General features: G+C 38.1%; 1 protein-coding gene across 2 annotated transcripts in view; it reads right to left on the reverse strand.

Moving 5' to 3' along the window:
* Pacrg (parkin coregulated) overlaps positions 1-24,563 on the reverse strand; it is a 490,523-nt gene that overhangs the window by 326,823 nt on the left and 139,137 nt on the right. The window lies entirely within an intron of this gene.

A 24,563-nucleotide genomic window follows, 5' to 3' on the forward strand; every position in this document is an offset into this window, starting at 1 on the left:
CTGATTAACACCACATTTATGTCTCTGTTTTATGAGGTTTTTAATGTGGGAGATTTAACTCATATCTCAACTCCAATGGGAAGATGAGAAGGGTGGTACAAGTACTCTTATGCTTTCGAAGTTTATAGGTTAAACATCAAATACTATAATATTAACTCAAGCTAACTGCGAAGGGTTAGGTGTGTGTATTGTAATCCATAAAGCAATCAAAAAAATAATACAAAAGCCTATAGGTAAGAGATCTCTTAAACACCAAGTTACTCAAATAATCCTAATGGAGGCAGGAAGGGGGTAGATAAGGAAACGGAATAACAAAGTAGATGGTACAAAGGGAAAAACACAATAAAGTAAAACACTCAAATCCAGCACATCAATAATACACTAAATAAGACCATTATAAATAGATTGGCAAACAATACTTTGCCACCCTCTTCTTTTTTTTTTTGGCAATACTGGGGTTTGAAATCAGAGCCTCACACTTGCTAGGTAGGCACTCTACTGCTTGAGGCCCTCCACCAAGCAGTAGAGCACCTGTGTATGCTTTCTTTTTAATGCCTACAATATAGAAATGGGTTTGCATTTTTTAAATGGCTTAATTTTAAATGGTTTTACAAATACCTTCATAAGAGCTCCAAATTTGCCCCTTGGGCTGCAATAGCCTACCATATTTACTCTCTGGCCTCTGGCATAAACAGACAAACAAATAAACAAAAATGATTTCAACATATGCAGGAATAAATTGACAAAATAAGTACTCGTTCATGATGGAAACATCTTTCAATCAATTAGGAATAGTAAGAAATTTCTCAAATAGACAATAGGCATCTGTGAAAATTCAGAGCCAATGTCATACTTAATGTGAAAGGCTGACTTGCTTGACAAGGTGAGAAAATTCTCACTGTCATCACTCTTCTTCAACATTTAATGGGAGTTAAGAAAAAGAACTATAAGGCATAAAGATCAGAAGGAAGAAGGAAAATTGCTCCTATTTTACATATTTAATTACATAAAAACCTTAATGAGTCTACAGAGCTAATACTATAAATAATAAACAAATCTAGTAAACTACAAGATGCTAGTTTACTATAAAATTGTTTATTTTCTTTTATACTAGTCACAAAATATTGGAAAATAATAACTTACCTCAGTGCCAAAAGTTATACTATAGGAATAATGCTAATAAATTTTTCATGATTTCTGCACTGAAAATCATAAGGCACTGCTTAATGTTAAATGACTGAAAGATATACCATGTTCATGGATCAGAATTGGCACATCTCACCTAAACAAAAGTCCAGTAGGTTTTCTAATTATTTTTTGTAAAATTAATAAGGTGATTTCTAAAATTTATAGACAATGAAAAGTGCTTAGGAAAGCACTTCTTTTTGTTGTTGGCCTTTGATTTTTTACAAAACATTCAAGGCAATTGAGAAAAAGGCAATCTTTTCAACAAACAATGCTAGATAACAATATTTTGATGGAAAAAAGGAATCAACTCATACATTATACCATATACACAAAAACTAAAGATTGACCATAGAAATAAATGTTAAAACCTAAAATCATGAAACTTAAAAAAAATCTAATGAGCAAAACATAGGAGATCTTTGGAGAGACAAAGTTTTGTTAGATAGCACACCAAAAACCAAAACATAAGAAAAAAAATAAGTACGATTTCATCAAAATTAAATACCTTTCCTCTTCAAAAGATAATTCACTAAGAAAATGAAAACCTAACCACAGACTGAGATAAAATATCTACATATAGTAAATAAAGCCCATTTATAAATATATAAAGAATATTTATAACTTAATAAAAAGAGAATTAATCTAACAAAAATGGGCAATGGACTGATGGCATGGCTCAAGTGGTAGAGCACACGTCTAGCAAGTGTGAGGCCCCGAGTTCAAACCCCAGAACTTCAAAAAAAAATGGACAAGACATCATCCTTTGTGATGATACTAACTACATAAGAGAGTACATAACATAAGCTCAGCACCATTAGACATCAGAGAAATATCCAGCCACTGCATTTCATCAGAACTGACCATAGTTAAAAGGATCAATCATACCAAGCAATTGGTGAGGATAGAGTACCTGGAACTGCCACACCGCTAATAGAAAAGGCATGACTAGTTAGTTTGGAAGTCTACTTGTCAATTTCTTAAACATTTTTACTCTTAAATATTTTCCCAAGGGAAATGAAAACATGCTGTATAACTCATGATATTTTGCCATACTTCTTCAAAAGTTTTAGCTACATACCATTTTATGTGAAGGTGAAATCTCCTTTTGAGCTCATTCCCAATGGGAGCTTTACTAATCTAGTTTTTGTTGTTTTACTGTACATGACATAGAAAGAATATAATGCATAGTCTGTTCTTAACATTTGCACGAAAGCATGATGGTGTGATACAAATTATCACGTGTATTGTTTACACTGGCAGATGCTTCAAAGCTGCTACACGTTGGCAAAGATGTGGAGACACAAGAACACTTGTGCACTGCCCCTGGGGTCAGGGGAAAACTACTCAGTGAAATTAAGCATACATATGTACCCTAAGACCAGTCATTTCTGTACTTGGGCCTCTATTCCCTACAAAATTCTCAGGTTCATAAGTGGACATATAGGAGGAGGTATATGGCGGCATTATTAGTGGTGACAAGGCATTGGGCACAATCTGGGAGTGGTCACAGAAAAGGGGATAACTGAAACATGAAACATGGTAGAAAGACACTAGAGTATACTTTATAGTAGTCATTAGCTGCAGATGCGATATACTTTTAATAATTCAGATAGACCTGTGGTTTCCTGCTCCCTGCTCTCTGCAACGACTAGCTGACCTTGAATGGTCAAAGAATGGACTCCACTGTCTTCCAGTGTTCAGTTTGTTTTTACCAAGGGTGGACTTTGGCAGGAGAATAGAAGGAGAGAAGAAAGAGTTGAAGGGGAATTTGCAAACCTGTCTCCCAGTCTTCCAGGTCTTCAATGGCAGCTTACTTCTCTTCTCAAGGCAACATTTTCTACCTGATCTCCAGAGTTAAGGAAGCTTTCCCACTGTCATTCTTTTTTATTTTTTTTTCCATTTTTCTTTTATTATTCATATGTGCATACAAGGCTTGGTTCATTTCTCCCCCCTGCCCCCACCCCCTCCCTTACCACCCACTCCGCCCCCTCCCTCTCCCCCCTCCCAATAACCAGCAGAAACTATTTTGCCCTTATCTCTAATTTTGTTGTAGAGAGAGTATAAGCAATAATAGGAAGGAACAAGGGGTTTTGCTGGTTGAGATAAGGATAGCTATACAGGGCATTGACTCACATTGATTTCCTGTGTGTGTGTGTTACCTTCTAGGTTAATTCTTTTTGATCTAACCTTTTCTCTAGTTCCTGGTCCCCTTTTCCTATTGGCCTCAGTTGCTTTTAAGGTATCTGCTTTAGTTTCTCTGCGTTAAGGGCAACAAATGCTAGCTAATTTTTTAGTTGTCTTACCTATCCTCACCCCTTCCTTGTGTGCTCTCACTTTTATCATCCCACTGTCATTCTTTTGGCCCCAGTAATGTTCAAAACTCCATTGCCACTAGCCCCAGGTATTGCATTATCATTATGTTTGCCTTCTTTCCATGTCTTTGAAAATCTTTGTGAATAAAATGTTTGAATTATACTCAATTTGAGTATAGTAGACTCTGACAATATCTACTAAAACTAAAGATATGCATTTTCTGTGACACAGATATTCCCCTCATGATTATAACCTAGAGAACTGCCATGAAGGTGCGCCAGGAGAATTTAACAAAGTTGTTCACACTCTGTGTGTGTGTGCGTGGGTGCACGCACGTGTGTGTATCTGTGTGTGTGTATGTGTGTGGTGTGTGTATATGTGTGTGTGCATGTGTGAGTGTGTGTATTTGTGTATGTGTGAGTGTGTCTGTGCACACATGTGTATGTGTGTGGTGTGTGTATATGTGTGTGTGCATGTGTGAGTGTGTGTGTGTATTTGTGTATGTGTGCATGTGTATGTGTGTGTGCATGTGTGTGTGTGTCTGTTCTGTAAATATCCTAAATGCATTAGCTACTGCAGCCAATTTATTTTTCAAAACATTGGAAAAGTTACTACCAATTAAATAACTTCAATTAAATAATTTCAGACTACTGGCCCAGAACATTTCATTTATTCTTGGTAATAGTAGGTAGAAAATCCATAGTTTCTAAAGTTTGAATAAGAGTTGTTTTGGGGAGAGAACAAAATCTCACATATTGGTACTTGCAAGACACTGAGGTAAAACTGTACATCTACCTGAGTGGTACAATTCTCCCATCCACAAACAATAGAGCACATTTTATTGTCACATTTTAATGCAGCTTTGCTTCATGCGAAGCAGAAATAAATGAATGTAAAATGAAGCTGTTTGCTGAAAATAACTTAGCTCTTGATTTTAATTGTGTAAGTTAATGAAAACAAATGGGTATCAATGCAGACATATATTGTGATTTAGGATATATATCAACTATTCTGCTCAAAATAGTCTCTATTATTTTCCTAATGCTTCTCAGTATGAAATAGTTTGTGCAATCATCCTTTAACGTAAAGACTACACTCCTGACTTTGGGATGGTAAAAGCCTCAGAATCACAGTAGCCAAGTAGTGTTTGATCTGGTTATGAGGTGGGCCAGAGGTGAGAGATTTTCTTTAACTTTTGGACTGATTCATTTTTCCTCATTTTTGAGTAGGTTCTCAGAGCTCATCTGCAGAGGAAAACGTGAGCCATGAACCGCTGATGCTTCTATATTGCCCTTCTAGTGCTTTGGAGACCCAATTGCCTCCAGTAGCCTAAAATATGGGATGAGAAGAGAAATCCAGCTTCCCTACATCTAGAACAAACACATGCTGGATGAACTTCTGAAAATCTGGGCTATTATATTTTTTAATATATCTTGTTCTCTTTGGGAAATGGAAATGCTCAATACAGGGGTTTTTGCATTTTCCATTTGAAATAAGAATATTGACATTTATGCATCAACTATGTAGTTCAATGACCTATAGGGAGAAACAATACAGCTTAAAAGTAGTGAGCTCAACCACAGCAATATCTGGTTGTTTTATGTTATATTTTTAGACAGAAAATAATCATTAGTATAAAATTTAGCTGAGGAAAGAAAAATATTTTCCTATACCATTCCTCCAGCTAATAAAAACAAATTGTGAAAATCTTGGTGTAATTGAAAGTGTGAAAGATTTATTTATTTATTTATTTATTTATTTATTTATTGTTTCTGGGGATTGTACTTGTGGCCTCATGCTAGGCCAGTCCTCTACCACTGAGCTATACCCCAACCGCACTGTGAGGGATTTAGAATCAAACACTCTTTAATTAGAATATTAGTTCCCCATATTTGAATGTAGGTGACCTTGAGCAAGTTACTAAAAGCATTCTGAATCACATTTACTTACTTATAAAATAAGAATAATTGTATATGTTACAGGGTTGGTGAAGACTAAAGAAAACACACTTGGTAAGGTAGAAATTATTATTCTCTTTACATATGAGGAAACAGAAAGCCAGAAAGTTAGGTCCTTTGTCCCCAGTCACACAACTGGTAAGTAGAGAAAACTGGATTTGAATCCAAGCCTTACAACACTACGTACGCTGACTCTCAAATCCTTCTTCACAGAGCTGTTTGCAGAGAAGAAACAGGAAGCTATTTTAGTTTCACACTGGTCAAAATCCACTTATTTACTCATGCACTTATTCACAATTTGGGTCAACCATTTATTCAATGAACATTACGTATGAAACACTGAGGAATAATTCATGGAAGATAATTCAGACAACTCACCGGTGTTTATTGTTGAGAAGTTCATTGTTCATGGGGAACAGAGCCATGAACCAAGTGTTACAGTGCAGTGTGATGAAATTCCAATGACACCATTATGCACAGTTTACTATGGCACACAGAAAAAAAAAGTATATAAGTATGCCTGGGAAGAGATAGGGAGTGGGGTCAAAGGAAGAAATTGATGAAGTTAGTCCTTCAGGGTGATTTCAAATGGTGAATAAAGACAAAGCGTGGAATGCTTTGCAGGCAGAAGGGATGAGTCTTGTTATGAGAAGGCGGGGGAAAGCACTACATGAAAGAGTATGGCTGTTCAGAACAATTACAGAGTGCTCTGTGGCTGGAGTCAAGATAAGTGACAGATGAGACTAGTACAGCAGTTGAAAAGAAAGGAATTAGGTCAAGAGGAGCCTCACGACGTACTGAGGAGTCCATTCCATCTCTGCACTCTTGAGAGAAGAGCGCCATTTTGAGATTTTATACTAGGAAGGTCACTCTTGCAGTTGTAGCTAACACTACCCTCTCCTGAAAAGAGCAGAGGCACAGGATGACAGTGCGATGATTTGTCATGCACATCTACTCGTTTTGCCTACCCAGCTTCCATCTTCCTGTGTGCTGTGGGGAATCCATCCCCTAAGGTAAGTTGGGCTGATTCCATACCCAACTGCCACAGACAAGGGGTAGGGTTGCAATGTGATTTAGGCTACTAAAAAGACCCCATCCCCCGCCTGCAGTGACTAGGTTCTGTGGGTTCCTACAACCCAAGGGTGGCTAATTAAAACATACTCTAGCTCGTTTCTGTCAGTTATTGATATAAATGATCTGTCTTTTCTGGGATACTGAACCTTCACAGGATATAGGTCTTCAGTTGCTAGACCATGTCATCTGTCATTTGGTGGAAAGCCTACTGAGGATTGGCACTGAAGCAAATGATCAGAGCCTCTGGATTAGCCATACCTGAAGGCCACGGGGCTTTGGTATGTGTGCCAAATGATTTTTTGTTTTGTACTTAGACTAAGGTGGGTTTTTTTTTTTTTAAAGATACAACCTGCAGAGTTTGGAACACTATTATGGCAATGCAGTTTGGAGGTGTAGAAAGGTAGGCCTTCGGAATCATAGACACCTACTTAATAGGTAGGTATCAACTTGTCCTAACTATGAGCTCCAGAATCACACACAAATATAATAGTTTAGTTATTGCTATATAATTATAAATTTGTTCAATAGGAAAGCCTGAAAAATCGGCACATGATTTTGCCTGAGGATATGCTTTTGATTTTAATTCTAGCACTTAAAAATCAAGAGATAGTGACACCTCATGGTCACATGCCCAAATTGCAACTTCAGTGTATTTAAGAGGCACACAAATCTCAAAATTTGTAGGAAATGCCACATGGAATTTTTCTGTCATGCTATCATATCTATGCTGAAGTTGTCAAGATCCATGAGGTTTCAGTCAATGAAGTCATGGGGTCAATGCCTTAAAAATGATACATCATAGTAAGTCTGGTCCTTTAGATTTAGCTGCATAAATTGTGCAAGACAGATGGACTCAGCTCACCAGTGCATGAGGAAAACAGACACACTCTAAAGACATCAGAATTTACTTAATTATAGTGAGTTTCCAAAAGCAGAGAGTGTGTTAAATCTTCCTATGCTTCCAAGAACTACATTGTTTTTAAAAAGTCTTTTATTTGTTTACTTTTCGTCAGTACTGGTGATTGAACACAGGGCCTTGAACTTGCTAGGGAAGTACTCTAACATTTGACAGACACTTCCAGTCCATTTTGCTTTAACTTGTTTTCCAGATAGGGTTCTCATGCTTTTGCCCAGTGACCTTGGACTACCATCCTCCTACCTCTGCTTCCTGAATAGCTGGGATTACAGGCGCGAGCCACCACACCTGCAATACTTGGTTTTGAAATGTGCTTTCCAGCTTCAATAGCACCTATGAGTATGGTTCAACTATAAATGTAATTTTTAGAAATAATAGATATAAAATAATGTAGCTTCTCCACATTCCCTCAAAAGAGGCACACATAAAACATTCACTGTTCTTCGTTATTTGAGGCTATAGACTGAAGTAAATGACATCATTCTTTTTCCTACTAGGTTGTGCTTGAGGAAGACCCAGAAGATAAACCCTGTCTGCTGAGTTCTAGTGTCTAATGCATAAATTTGTAGAAAACATTTTTCTACTTTTTCTCCTTCTTGACTGGAACTAGTCTTCTTGACTAGATTCCAAGAATTATCTTCAGACTATGAAAAGAATATTAGAAACTTCTAATTAGAAGAAAGAAAAAGTATTCAATTTCAAACTTGTTTTATGAGTGATTTCAGATGGTCACTTACTAAATCCATAAATGTAGGTATGCATTGATAATATTTGCAAATAACACCACTGCATCTAAACCACTTCAAAAATATAGATCAGAAAGAAGCTATATTTAAAAGCGATAAGATTTAAAGGGCAAAATTTGCATAAACAAATGCATATTTTCCAGGACAAAATGTCTTGAATAAAAAAATCTGATATGCAAATAATTTAAATGAAGAACTCACGGTATATGAGCAAAGTGCTTTTCAATAATGAGACTTAGTTTTATTTGGAAGGGCTTTTTATTTAAGGCTTCTGCTTAAGAACCATTTCATAGAATATTAACTTTCAATACCCAAATACCATTAGCTCCTCACTTTGGTGAGATGCCCACATTTTAGTACAATTTACATTTCCCCACATTTATACTTTTCCCAAAACTCATTGTTTTTCATATGCTGTGATGTGCTGAATTCTAGAACTTATTCTGCATTTCCCATAACATGATCATTTCTCTGATAGCTCGGTGGGTGATCGTTACTTTCAGTGAAAGTTGCTTGGAGGTACAGAGACTCAAGTGAAAACTGGTAATGAATGTTGAGTGCATGCTTTAGCAAAATATTGATTGTCTATTGAAATCTCATAGGCAGAGGGATGAAGATGTTCAATATTTACAACTCTTTTTGAGATGCCTCTGCTATTGATAAGTGGGTAAAGGCCGTGGAGAGGAACTGCTGTCACTGTCCATGGGGAAGATGAGGAGATTCCCGGGCAGACATAGTCATCATTGCTGTGCCTTGTCATGGTTACTCCTGTTACATTTTCTGTTAACATTGGTAGTAACTACATTTACTAAATGTATTTAACTATAATTACGTGGTTCTCTCAAATGTGATCTGGCATTTAAAATTGTTCGAGAAGCACTATTCTTTATCAATTATTCAATTTTTACTAACCAAGAAAGAAAATCTTGACATGTCAAAATGATTTTCAAAACTTTGAAAATGCTCACCAAAACAGAAAGAATGCTCTGGCCTTATTTCAGACAAATTGGGAATGACTTACAGAGCAGAAGGAAGAGCATTAGCTCAGACCAATGTCCATATGTTTCCTGTTTTGACGTGTTTCTTTTGGATCAAAGTAGAGTTATTTAAAGTAACTCTATTTTAATTATTCTTTTGAAGAAGAAATTATTAATCCTTGAGACAAGTATTTAATAAATGTACATGAAAAAAACAATAGTAAAAAAAATGTTTCCAAACCTTGCTGTGGCTATGATTTTTTTTTTTTTTTTGGTAGCACACTCTTCTTTTTTTCCTATCAAAATAAAAACAAACTTTAGCTTTAATGGGAAAACCATACAAACAAGGAACTATAAACACAGCTTTCTGGGCCACATTTCCTTCTTCATGCCCCAGTGGTTAGGGAGACCACAGGTTCCAGTTTGCAGGGGACAGTCTTGGTTCATGCCTGCTGTCTCTTCTCACTCTCTCTTGCAAGTGCTTTGGGCATTAGTCCCAGTGGACTCCGCAAAACTACGTGGCTTCAAGTGGAGTGCTTAAGGCAGCCCCTGTTAATCAGTCACAGCCCAACCAACACCAGTTGGAAGCTAAATTAGGTGAATGGATGGCCAAATAAAAATGAGAGTGAAATGAAAAAAAAAATGGAAGTATCTGTCACATTAAAGTGTCCTTTTTCCCTCTCACCCTCTCTCTATGAAACTGTAGCACAAAGAGCAACATAGTAGCTAGCAGGAGCAGCCCCTCTCTGTGAGTGTGCATGTGGTGTTGGGGCTGGTCAGCAAGCCAAAAGGTTTTCTCCATGTATAATTTGAAAGCTTATTTCAGGGGCAATAAACTAAAGTGCCATATTGTTATCATTATTATTATTATTACTGGTCATCTTCAGAAAGAGTGCTTTCCATCTTTAGGTCCCTTCCCAGCTCCATCACATAGATGACAGGTGAGAATCACATGATATCTTCTGAGCTCCAAATGTCTATGCAGCTTTTCAGCCACCCTCTCAAACAATGCACCTCCAGCTGAATAATTATCTCCTCCCCCCCAGCACTCCTGTGTCAGGCAGTGGCATGGCCACCTTCCTTGTTCCTTCTCATGGCTTACAGGGGAAACAAGAGGCATTGGCCAGTGTCAGGTATAAAGGCTCCCTCCCCATTTCTGTTTTGGCTGTTCTGCCCTTTCAATTCAGCGTGTAACCCTTGATCTTTCATTCCAGTACTTTCACTCGTATTTTTCTGCCTGGTTCTTTCTTCTCCTGCCAGCTAATTCGTCCCCTTCTTTCAGGTCTCACTGCATAGGCACTTGCTCAAGTAAGCCTAATTCCTTCCCTCAAAGGAAGGATCCCCTTCCTGTATCATTCTCCCACTGTATCATCCCTCACCCTTCTGTAAGCTGTTGTTCAGTTGTCATTCAATGTGGCATGTTGCCTATTCTACTAAAACAGGTCACACATTGTGTTTCTCTTGCTCGCTGCTTTAATCCCAATGCCTCGCAAGCATTTCTGAAAACACGCAAAGCACATACACTAAAATCTGATGGGAAAATGACTAGCTGGATTTCTGAACATTATTTAACACCTTTAGTACATTGTAATTTTAGTCACTAGCCTGCTTTTAAAAACTCCTCTTCAATTGTTAAGAGTCTTAATTGCTCAAGAAAGGAAGGAATCCCTGAGCTGAGTCCTAAGGGGGGCCCTAACTGATACAGCAGCCCACCCTGAGGCAGGATGAGCATGGCCTCTTGTTGGTAAAACCACCACTATGGCATGAAGGAAGGTGCTGGGGGCAACTTGCAAAATTAAGAAAAGACACACACACATTCCCTAATATTAAAGAGTTAGGTATTTAAGTTATGTTATTAATATATTATTCTTTAATTCTCATGGAGAAAAATATGTTCCAAATATTCCCCATCCTTCTTTCAGCTTTTTGGATACAAGGCCAGATGTGGGGACCTGATCTGATATTACTAACCAAGCCAAAGCACTGGAGGAAAATCCATGGTGACTGAGGGCCAATTTTGTTAAGATCTAGATAAATTTCAGCTTTCTTTTAATGCAAAGGTAGAAATAATGAAAGACCTCAGCTTTGTATGTTTAAACACTAGACAAAGTGTGATCTAAAATCTTCATTCCAATTGCTGTGAAGGATTAACACTAAGGTATGCTATTATAGCAGAACTGCAGGAATTGTGAAAATGAACAAATGATAAATATAGTATCTTCTTGCCTTGGATTATGGTTGTTAAAATGCCTTTAGAATTGAAGAACAAAGCCTCAAGGGCAGTATTTGTAACAGGGTCATACTGATAAAAGGAATGCTTTATTTTCCTTTTGGGAGATTCAGAAGAAAATGATTTGGTGGAATATAAAACTATAAGATTATTCTTGTCTAAAAAAATTGATCTGAAAACTCAAGCAAAACCAAACTATGTTTTACTCTTTATTGTTAAGAATTACTCCATTTATACCTAAAAACGTTGTACTGAAGACAAAATTGACTCACGTGTTCTGTATACATCTCATTTTGCTTCTCTTTTGATATATTGTCAGAATAACAAGCTCTGAGTGTTTTAATAGGATAGGATAGTGGGCTATCAGTTCATTGGGCATAACTAGAAAATGATAAATTAGAACTAAACATGAAAATCAATTTATTTCTTTAAAAAAAGTATAATGGGGAATGTTATCCACTGAGTATATGCTTACAATTTCTGCAATCATTCATAGAAAACAAATGTATTATTTTAAGACTATTTAAAGGTATATAATCAGCCATATATTTCACAGGAAACATTAAAGGTTTTCAGACTATTCAAATTATCTTTGCAACATCAAAAATGATTTTTTTATGCTTACAGCTATTTTCTTTGTGAATACAAGGCTATATTTATATCCAGAGCACATGTAAAGAAAACACATAACAAATTTCTAAATTTAAAATGCCAGAATCAATACTTATACAATTGTAAATCCCTAAATATTTAGGTGTGCAGTGTATAAAACCATACAGTAAGGATCTTCTCACAAAATAAACAAAACCATTAAAAAAAAGAGCTGCGGTGACTGTGAACACACACATAACATGCAAGAAGGCGATACGTGTGTATAAACACGCACATTGTAAGTACATCCAACAGGATCTCTAATCAGTGCTTGTCACCAGATGATCGCCTTAGAAGGAATTTGAACTATTTTAATGCTCTTGCCAATATGCAAAATATTTTTGGTGTGCTCTTTCAGAGTTACCTTCTGAGCTTCATCACATTTTTAAAATATTTTCAGGGGAGGCACATCTTTGAGCATCAGCAGTGGCTGAGACGAGTTATTTGAGTTGAAATCCAATAACGTGTGAGACAAATGTGGGTAATCCAATCTGTTGCAAAAACTATAGTGAAACTAGGAAGGAATAAAACTCTTCCTTTCATATAACCCACCCATGTCATTTTGAAACAAGCACTTTAAGACTTAGTGAGCAAATGTGGCTTCACAAGATTCAAATATGATGTTTTTGCTATTGTTCGATTTTTTTTCTACCTCATTTTAAAATTTAACAAAACCAATTTTCTCTTTGATAAAGTGTATGAGGATGCAACTAAAGAATCTAGTCCATTTTCCTCATCAGCATAACCTGTGTCTAGTCATCATCCCAGAACAATAGAGACCTTAGAGAAAATCACTACAGTCAACTTCTCAGAGACAAGTAAGACTGAAAGGAACCTTAAAAGCCATTTAATACAAGAAGCTATGAATCTGCTTTACAACCTCTCTGCCCAAAAGCCACCTGTCCAGCTTTCGTGACAAGGAGCTCATCACCTCCCCAAACAGACCATTACATCTTTGGGCCGCTCTTGGTAGAAAGCACTTCTCTAAATTGCACCAATATATGCCCACTTCAGCTTCCAGCTCTTTCTCAGTTCCATTTCCTGAAAGCACTACAGCATTAGGTAAATCCCTGACTTCTTAATGATAGTCCTTTACATACTAGAAGACCGATATCATACCTCTCCTGGTCTTTTCTATAGCACGTTAAATAGTTTACATATATATTTGCAACTTACATATTTATTAGCATATTTATTTCATATGATTAAAACTTGGTGAGCCTGTAACACACACCACACCCATTTTCTAGTCATAAGAAAAACTGAAGTGAATACAAAACACAATGCATAGCTCAAGAATTCTACTGGGGGAGGAGATAGAATATGAGCAAATAAATAAGATAATGTCAGCTCTAGATAAATCTTTCAAATAAAATTAACAAAAGGATAAGAGAGAATAATGGAGGAAAATATATTGTCTGGGGATGAGCTCTTAAAAAGACCACGTGAGACAACCCTGAAGGATGAGAGAAGGAGACAGCCATACAGAGGCACTGCAGGAAGGAAGAAAAGCAAACAGCAAGTCTGAGGCAGCCCAGAGCTTGGCATGTTGGAGGGATAGCAAACAGGCCAGTGTGTTTGGAGCCTGAAGAATACGAATGACGGCAAAAGAAGGTAAGTTTGGAGTGGTAGCTTGGAGTCACCAAGCCAGGCAAGGAATAAGAAAAGAGGAAATTCAGGAGCGAGTAGTCATGGAAGTTAAGAGAAGTGTCTCAAGAAAGAGAAAAGTCAAAGGTTTCCATGTCCCCCTGCATGTAAATATCGTTGGTATAAGACTGTTCTAAGTCTCTATATATCCTCCTACTGAACTTAAGTTCATCAAATTCAGGAGGTGAGTCTTTCCTGTTATCCTCTCTTCTAGGTAGGTAAATCACCTAGGAGAAATGGGCTGAAGAAGTGAGGGTGAGATGGGGGGTGGGATTTGGGAAATTAAGGCAAGAGGAGATGTATGATATAGATGTCTCAGGGAGCATCCACAACTGGGGGTATACCCTGCCATGCTGAGCAGCATATGTGTGTGTGTGTGTGTGTGTGTGTGGATGTCTAAGTGGTGTGGGGGCACGTGGGATTCCTTTTCTCATCCTTCTTGGGTGACAATGTCAGTTCTCAAGGTCATTTTAACACGATCTGACCATATTGCACTGATCCTCCCTGTTCCTCCCCACAGAACTGTCCTTCTGCCCTTACAGTTGCCTACTTGGTTGCTCTCACTTCTGCATCCATGGTGACTAAGTGTTCACTTACAAAGCCTGGCCTTACCCTCTCCTAGACTTGGGATCTTGAACAAGTTATTTAACTTCTAACTTTAGTTTCCTTACCTGCAAAATGAGAATGATAAATGCAAACACTTGGATGAATGTAAGCTGCTACTTTTATCATCTTCACCCACCTCCAACAAGGTTTCACAATTTTAGTATCTTAACACTCCTCCTATCCACCCATTTCTTTCCATGACTGCTGTGATTAATGTATCTTGGGCCTTTGTTCCATTTCATCTGCATCTTACCTTCTCACTGTCTGGGCCTCTGTAGTTCTTGGCCTGGTCTTAACTGAGAGGAAGTCAACCCTTCCAGTGAGCCAGGGCTGAGGAGGAAGACACACGGAAGGATAGTTTCTGTCCAGAGCTTCCTAGGGCTAGTGTGTACATAGCCACTAGTGGCACTTACTAAAATGCAGACTTGAGCACAGAAGGTCTGAGGTCTTTTCATTTTCATACCCTAGGGATGCTGATGCTACAGCCTACAGCCATCCCAGAGAGCTGGGTTGTCCTACATGCCTTAGACAATCACTGAACTACTTTCCCCTTGGCTCCTTGTTGTTACCAAAGCTCTTTTATGCCAGTTCTCCTGTCTGCACACTACCTAGACATAGATCATCTCATCTCCCTCTAACTGACTCTTGCTTGCCTGGCACAAGCACCTGGCTATTACCAGCAAGTTACCACTAATTTTCAGCACTTAACACTGGGCGGTTACAGCCTGACAACTATGAAACACTCAGGACACAAAAGGAGGCATTTGTAGAGACTGGCTCAGGCCTGCCCTCCTTCCAGGGTTGGTGAGCCACAAATATCAACTTGGTACTCGTTTGCCCCCCATGTATGCTCATGCTGGAAATTTGACAGTTACTTATACTCAACACCTGTGAAATTTAAACCCACTTTCTTGGGTTTTAGAATTTTAAATTTCATATTAGATATTACTTAAATAACATATTTAAATATTAGATAATGAAGTTGGGATATTACCCAAACTTCTATTTTCTTTTCATGTTTTTATCTAGATTTGATGGATTTAGGCATAATTCCAAGTCTCTGAAATAAAAAAAACAAAGCCAAAATGTTATAGCCAGATTTTTAGTTTAAAATCTCTTCAGGAACCACCACCACCACCAATAATAATAATAATAATAATAATAATAATAATAAATTATCATTACTTTATAGTTATTGTTGCAATAACAGCAACAATTGTAGCTACTACTTTGAGAGTGCCTGTTAAGTGCCAACCCCTCTTTTTTTAATTACAATATATTGTTATAATTGTTCTATTTTATTATTAGTTTTTATTTTAATTTATTTTATCATTTTTATGTTTACTTACATGTGTATGCATTATTTGAGCCACCCCCCTCTCCCCCCACCTCCGGTCAGAACCTGTTTCACCCTCTTATTCTCTGATTTTGTTGAAGAAAAAATATATAAGATTAAAAAAACAGCGTTTTTGCTAGTTTGAGATAAAAATAGCTATATAGGGAGATTCCTTGTTCCATGCACTTGTGTATTGAAATCCAAATTGGTTCATCTCTACCAAATCTTTTCACTACTTCCTGGTCGCCTTCCCATAGTGGCCTCAGTCAGTTTAAAGTTCCTATACAGTGAGCACATCAATCACATTCAGGTTTTACGGTTCCTTCCCTTTCCCTACCCCTCCTGTGCACGGTGTTCCCTTAGTGTGTGACCTGTATCCAATAATATTACTGCATTTGTTTAAGGTCTGTAATTCACATATGAGGGAGAATATGTGATTTTTGGCCTTCTGAACCTGACTAACTTCACTTAAGGTGATGTTTTCCAGTTCCATCCATTTACTTGCTTATGACAAAATTTCATTCTTCTTTATGGCTAAATAAAACTCCATTGTGTACAAATACCACATTTTCTTAATCCATTTGTTGGTAGTGGGGCACCTTGGCTATTTCAATAGCTTGGCTACTGTGAATAGCGCTGCAAGAAATATGGGTGTGCTCAGGTGCCTTTGTAGCAACCTGAGTCACATTCCTTCGCCAGTCCCTCTTTAAGTTATATATTTGAGTGACCTTATTTTTAATTCTGACATGCCTGGGAGGTAGGTTCTATAATGATCTTATTTGCAGATAAAGAAATACAGACACAGACTACGCAACTTGCCCAAGGTCACACAGCTGGTAGAGCCAGACTCAGGATCGATCGAACCAAAGCAGGTTAATTTTAGAACTTGTGTGTATAGCTCTGGTAGTGCTTCCTAGACTGCTGTGCACTTAGATATGGTTTTTCCTGTACTAAAATGTTTCACCTAGCAGTATGCAGTCCTATGATGCCTTCCAGTAGACAGAATGCATCCTTACACGAGATGGAACTCAATGTGAAAATAGGCTCTATCCTCAAGGGCTCAGACTGCTCTGGTTACTTTCCTAAGGACAGACTCCACAGCTTTCAACCTGAACTTGGAACTCTTCAACGTTTCTTGCATTACACCAAGCTACTCACTAGAAAGAAGATTCTGTTTAGCACTACTTGCTTCTATTTTCTACAAGGAGCCCCACGCAACGTGAAATGCTGAGGCTAAAATGGTGATGACTAGGCAGGTCCTAAATTCTGTGCACCTATATAGATTCTAGTGTCTTAAGCCCATCAAAAGCCTGCTCTTCAGAGAGGAAAAATTCCATGATATATTAGATTATAGTAGTTCTCCCTTATCCAGGGCTTTGCTTTACGTATTTTCAGTTACTCACAGTCAACCATAGTTCAAAAAATATTACATAAGTTCTAGAAATTAATACTTCACAAGTTTTTAATTATGCACTACTCTGAGTAGTATAATGAATTCTTACACTATCCTGCTCCATCCCTTCCCAGACACTAATCACCCTTTGTCCAGTGTATCCACACAGTATGTGCTACCCATCCATTAGTCACTTAGTTGCCATCTTATTTATCAAAACAATGGTGCAGTACTGCAATGCTTATGGAATGTTCAAATAACCTTTATTTTACTTAACAACGGCTCCAAAACACAAAAATAGTGATGCTGGCAATTCAGATGCCCAAAAGAAGCCATATGTATTTCCTTTAAATGGTAAAGTAGAAGTTTATCATACATGTGGATGTATGGGAACAAATACAGGGCTTGATATTATCTGCAGTTTCCACTGGTGATGTTGGAACATATCACCTGTAGATTTGGGAGGATGACTGTATACCCAGTCTGTCAGAACCTCAGTATGCAGAGTTTTCAAAATAACAAGAAATTCAAATACTTTCCCAATGAGTTTATACTTATCATTTCTCTTCATTAATTGAATTATGAAACAATATGAGAGTGTGTTATTATTTATATTTGAAATTTCTGTTTCTCTTAATGAATTATTGGTTCTGGTGTGACACATGTGCTCTTTGGAACTATTAGGCTGCTTCAAAACAAGGTGATCAGATGTGCTATGACATGGTTCAGTAGGTTTGAAGGGCGTCGTACATTCAACTTCACACACAGACAGCTTGCTTATGAGAGTGCTACTACAGGTTGCTGTCATGCAAAGGAAGGAATGATGATGAATTTTATTTTAATTAATTCTCTTAAAAATAAATCAATACATGAATATATTTATAACATGCAGTATACTACATTATTGATGCAAACACAATCTTCTATTTATAATTTTCCTATATACCCAATACATTTTATAGTTTTTACACTTCTAAGAATTTACCACAAACTTTCCTCTGACTCCATAAACTACTAGTCTTGTTACTTCTCTACCAGCATCTGTTTTCTGCCAGCACATCACTGGACTCCTATGAGTCGGCACACTCAGTTGTAAGAGTGAACCTCAAAACATGTCACATGAAACTCATACGTAATAAAACCAATCTCCAATTTGGTTTCACCCAGCCAGATCTCCAAAATGTCAAGTCCTCCAAATAGCAGGACATATGTTGGAGGGCAGTCAAGAGTAGAAAAAGGCAACAGTGTGAAATAGACTATAGCTAAAATATCTCCCACTTTTAAATTGTACAAGAAAACTTGGCTACCCTGCCTGTGTCCCTCTGAGTCCTGAAGAAGAGACCATGCCAGAGTGGTCCTTTCTCTCCGTGGTGAGTCCACCTCCACATAGACATGATCAAAGGCCACCAGAGTCAATCAAGTGCTTATTACCATTTCTTAATGCACTGTGGAATTCCCTCCCTGTGCTAATCACTAACGTTATTAGTCTGTAAGAGAAGGAAAAATGCTGGCTAAAACATTCAGCTATCCTCCCAGTAAAATATTACAAAGAGTAGCTGCTCAACTTGGGCAAGGGGAGTGGCAAATTCACTGAGAAGTGAGCAAGTATGCATGAAGCAGAAAGTAAATGCATGTAGAGCCTTCTGTATCCTGTAAGTAATAATCAGATAACTCCAGTTAAGACTGCTGGATGCATCGTATACAGATTTTTATAGGGTTCCAGAATGATATAAGATGGTTATTCATATAAAGAATTTCTGGCTTTATTTACAGATTATACAGGTGTTAAGTCTCCACATTTAGAAAGATTAAGCAAAACAGTCCAAATCCTGACTTGCTTAGTGCATTGTTGTCAAGATTAGGCTAGGTGATGAAAGTATTTTTGCAAGAAAGCTTTAAGATATTTAGAGAATGGAAGTATTAATCCCATTTGATGCAAAGAAAAGATTAAGAGACATGAGCCTATGCAGCCAATGTTCCTTATATGTTGGCAAACTTGACATTCACAGAATGCCACAGAACGCCATGAAGTTTGGGTAAAAGATGACAAATAGACAGATATGCTGAAGAGTTATAATAGTTTGCTTTTTGTTATCAGGAATTATCAATTGAATAGAGTATATATTCATTTGAGAACTGTATTTTATAATTACTTAAAAGGTAGTTTGTTTGATGGTATATATCACTTAATTTTAATCTTCATTTCTTCCATAGAGAAATGAGTTTTCTAATGTCTTTTTTATTATTATTTTTGGGTGCTTAATGAACACTTTCATTATGTTTCATAAGTACCTTTAATTACAATAACATATGCCAATAAGAATCATGACAATTTTCACCAAAACTCCTGTTAAATTTCTGATTTTGTTTCAGTGAAAATAGTCTTTCTAAAAATATTCACTTTGGAAAGCTGGCATGATTTCTTCCCCAAGTGTGTGTCTCGTAAGTAATGAATAGAAAGATTTTTCAAATCAACAAAAGGCAATGCAATTATAAACCATTTATCTGTAGCCTCAATGTTAGGAAAAGTCATATCATCTGAAAATATGGAAATCATACACATTAGTCTAATTTTCATATGTGAGCAGTTAGCTAGACAGGCTTAGTATGCACCCAAATGGAGCTCTTTCTCCAAACCTTACGGATCTTTCATCCGTCTGGGATTACCATCTCAGTCCCATTTTTATGTTACTTATTAAATAATGATTCACAAGAGTATTGTATCAACTATCTTAGTCAACATGGTCCTACCTTTCCAACAAAACTGTACTTTTTTTTAGTGACCAAGACATGTTTCATGTTCATATATTTTTTAATCTACCTAACCTAGAATCAAGTCCTATAATCGAGAAATATTTGCTGGATTAAGGCATATTCTTTGTCACTCTACGTGTATTCTGTTCCACTTTGTGGTTCTGGGCCTGAGGAGGAGATCATAGAACAATCCTATTTGTGAGTAATTCTTATTATGGGAAGGAGGTCTTTCTCATTCTAGGTCCTGAGCCAGTATTTATACTAGGCCAAGAAATATTACTTTTACAAAATCAGAAGGAAAAGGAACAATGATGCACCCAGCTTGGATCAACTTGTCATATTATGCTTTTTTTTTTTTAAAACTGTCAATATCTAATTTCTACTTGACCCAAGGTAATAGTGACACATTAGTGAGTGATTGATTGTGCCCAGTAGGAGTAAGTCTAGGGCAATTCTATCAACACTGGCCAGTGAATGGAGGCTGACATTGTCCCCCAGAGCAATGCCATTGTTTATAACTTCAGTTAAATGGAGAAAAAAGTCCCTATCATCTTTCTGATTGGATGGCTCCAACATATGGGTAACTTTCCACAGGGCGAGGGTCACCAAGGGCAGGCTTACCTGAGAATTCCACAGTCATCTGAGTGCTACATGATCTACGGATGGTGTTCACTTTAATTCTTATGAACACCCAGGAGATATAAGGGGGAAGGAAAATAATTTAATGCCTGACTCTCGCATAAGACAGATCTGGGGCATGTGTGGTACCTCTGACAATAAGGTGTTGATTATAATAGTGGGCACCCTCAAGATGGGCTTTCTAAATCATTAGAATCTACTTGAATTGGGAGGTATACTTTAATAGTGTTACAATACGGTCTCCTGACTAGTCAGGAAGATTTAAGATTTCCAATTCAGTTTGGATAACTGAGCAAAGTTCTTGGTTCTGGAGGGATCACCTGAGAGCCATCACATCCGTGTGCCCCACAAATCTGACTAGGGCCCTCCTTGCTTTTCTAGTAGATTTCTCTTTTCAGTAAGTCAAAGGCAAAGACAATCCAATCAATGTCAGAGCTCTATGGTGGTGGCTGGCACTGCTGGTAGTCAGTAAATTTAAGGTGCTTAAAATATTTGAGTGAGCTGCACCAAGTTGTTTTCCATTATTAGTAGGATAAACATCAAGGATGATTATAAAGGACAAAGACATTAATGCCCTCCATGGGGCTGAGGTTATCATAAATGGGTATGCCCTGCTTCAATGGCTGTATATTCACTTTGTTTCCAATGTACCATGTTCTGCCAGACCTTATACCCTTAGGATACTCAGGGTATTCTTATGAAATGTACAGAGGCCATTTCTTTGGCCTGTGTGACCTCAGTAGGGGCTCAGTGGGGAGAACTCTTAGTTGGTGGTCATGGTCTAATCATCTTAGTCCATGGCAAGAGAATTCAGTGACTGAATCAGAATTAGATCTAATCCACTGGGCTCCCAAAGGGTGTGCCAGCCAGGCAGATCTGTAGTGCTATCAGAGTAAAGAAAAAAGTATCACATCCAGAATGGTTCAGGTATATTATCACTTTTTCAAAACAGGTCTATAGGATTCCTTGCTTCTTCATTCTGGTTATTACCCAGGAAGTGACCAAGAGAAGATGATCACTCCCTGGGAACAGGCACATTTGGAACCAAAGTGCCAAGGTCCAGGAGGAAACACAAGTCAGAGTTTCTTGAGTCAATTTTTGAAGAGGCTGTTCCAGGGCCTGGCAATGTCCACTGCCTGTGATGTCAGGCAGCGTGAATGTCCCCTACCACATCCTGAGTGACTTCTGTAGTAAAAGGAGAACCATTATTAGATGTGAATGTAAACCTGTAAAACAGGAACAGGTCGGCCCAGTGCTAGGACTAATGTCAGCTGGTCAGACTGGAACAGCAGCACTGGAGTCTGGAAACGTGTCTGCAGCTGTGTGTGACGCTACACTGATAGCTCCACAGGTGTTAAAGGTCCACTGTGGCCTATTTTCTATGAACAGGTAGAGCAAGAAGTAATGGAGCCTGAACCTGGATGCAAATGTGTCACCATCCCACACGCAGTGGTAACTCTGTGTCAGAAACAGTCTTACCCTTTGTTCCCCTGCAGATATGCTGCAGGGTTCTGGGTGACATTGGGTTCAGAAAACCATGGTGGCCATTGGGACAATCTAGGCTTGGTTTCAGCTGGGAACAGATTTGTGCTGGGGTGAAGGGTGGCAGGTCATCTTCACAGCTTGACGAACAGCGTGGTCTGTTCTCATGGTCTGTAGCTTCTCAAAGAGGTGCATGTTACCTGCCTGTCTGTACTTTTTACAAGGGACAGGCCAAATAGCTAGGCCGTTGGCAGCAGCATAAGAAGTCACAAAATTATAACACAGTTCCTTAAGGTGAATACCAGCTACAGCTGAGAATGGCCTGGAACCTCTACCCACGAACAGACAACCATGCCAAACTTTGGTTCTGCCTCGTGGGGCAGAGGCCAACAGGGACAGCAGTGCTCACCCTTGGGTCTCAGCCTAGCTACATCATAAGTGAGCTAGACTCAGCAATTTATGGGAATTTTATGTGAATTGTGTGCCCCTTTGAACCACCATGTTTCCTTCAGGTGGCAGAGTGGGAGAAAATTTCCAACAGTGGAAAGCTGTCAATTTCTCATGTAAACTACAATGCTACTGGGTTCCATTTGGGTGTGTTCCTGAAAACAATGTGTTCATTTGGAAAGCAAGGCTTGTTGGGCCCTTCCCATCCATCTTTTAGTCATTAAGCCTCTGTTGGCCCATGGCAAAGTGCACCAGGCCAAAGGATCACACAAAGTCCATGTACCAGGCATTATATTTTGGCAAGATCAAATAGCTCTTGATAAGCAAATACCTGCTTTGTAACAGCATGTGTCTGGTAGTCGAGCCGGGAGGGCCAAGACCTCAAGGGTGCTTCTAGGCAGACATTTCACTACTCTCTGAACTCCTAACATCAAAGCCATCAGTCACAAGGACTTGTAGCTCAAAGGGATCATGAATGGTATGGGGCCTCAAGGGTACAGGGTGTACCACAGTTTGTTAGACAGCTTCCACACTACCTGTTGGTTTTGGACCTACCCCAATGATGCTAATTCATGGATTATATGCTATAAAAACCCGGGAGAATGTCCAGACGCATATTGCCACCACTGCCCAAGAGTCAAATACAACCATGAGCCCCTTTTCTGCAGGGTGGGAGAGAGAGCAGCTTCTCTTCGTCTGAGGAGCTCAAGGAAGGAAGTCAAAGCACTGAGGAGAAGCAGAACACTTGGGCAGGGCGGGGTGGGGGGGGTGGACATTAAAGAGCAGGAGTGGGCTGGGGCAGAATCTGGAGACAAAGTTAGAGCCAAAGAAACCATGTTTATTGTGGCAAAGGAAAGTCCTAGAGTATTTACATACTGAAATAAGATGCCAGGAAAAATTTTTTAAGGGAGATTGTTAAAATATGGAGAAAAAAAAAGGAAATTTATCAATACAGCTAGACAGAATGGTAGGCTTAGACCCAGAGAGGGCAGTTTCCTCACTTCCTAGTATACCTTAGACTCCAAAAGTTTATACACCTACTTGGAACATGTTTCATCACCTAAACATTTCTTCCCTTATTTTTGCATGTGAACCAACAGAAAGGTTGTAAAGATCCAAGATAAGCATTAGCTGTTTGAGTTTCAATTTTTGTGCTCAGTGACAAACTGAAATTTATGTCAATTGTCTCTAAGGTAATATATCTTAACTTCCTAATTTAACTGGCCAGAGTTCTAATGACTAGTGATTTGTTTCTAAAATATCTGCCAATTTTCCAGATGTACCAGTCTGTCCTAACGGGCTTGATATACTTTTTTCAGGTAATAAAGTTGAATGTCATCATTATGTTGTCTATTGATTCATTCTGCTATTTGCAATCTGTACTAACCATCAATAGAGTATTTTAAAATGCATAGTAACAAGCTCTGCTGATACTTTACGTTGTACCTCAAAACAAGCTAGCTTCCAATATTCTCGTTTAATGAGTAAAAAAATATGTAAGTGCATACTGGAGAGTTTAAAATGCAACAGAAACAAAATAACCAGGCTACAAAACTCAGCTAATTTATTTGGTTTGATGTTGAAGCAGAAACTACATACACAATTTCCCTAAAATGCTAAAGTCAGCTAAAGACTGTTACTCAATATTCAAACTATAAGTGCACAAGAGAATGCCACACCAGGCTGGATAATCAAAGAAGACAGAAAGTATCACATGATTCTGACTTTAAAAAGTCGCTGGAGAGTGTGGCTCTGACGAGGCTGATTTAGACAGTAAACAATGATCTCCTCACATTATTGCAGAAAGAATATCCATGAGATCTAGGTTAACAAGCTATAAAGTACATTTTTATTGCTTAAAGTGGCAACTTAGAATAGTTTGAAGGAAAACACTTCTATTTTTAAACTACTGCAACATTTAGAGCTGGGTTTTCAATTTGTCAACCTATCTGAAAAACTGAATATAATAGCCTGATTAGGGACCAGCAGAATTCAAGGAAAGCTTTTTTTTAATGGATCAATGGTGTAGAAAATTTGTTACCATCAGAACAGACTTAAAATAGAGTATGTATTATAGAACAAAGTAGCAGTCTTCATTTCTATAACTACATTGATGGATAACAGCTCCAAGTGTGCGTCAAAAGCCTAAGAGTTATAATGGGTTATCAGGTGAGATGAATGCTATATCCACTCTTATTTTCTATTT

Source organism: Castor canadensis, chromosome 1, assembly GCF_047511655.1.
Source record: "Castor canadensis chromosome 1, mCasCan1.hap1v2, whole genome shotgun sequence".
In the NCBI taxonomy this organism is placed as follows: domain Eukaryota; kingdom Metazoa; phylum Chordata; class Mammalia; order Rodentia; family Castoridae; genus Castor; species Castor canadensis.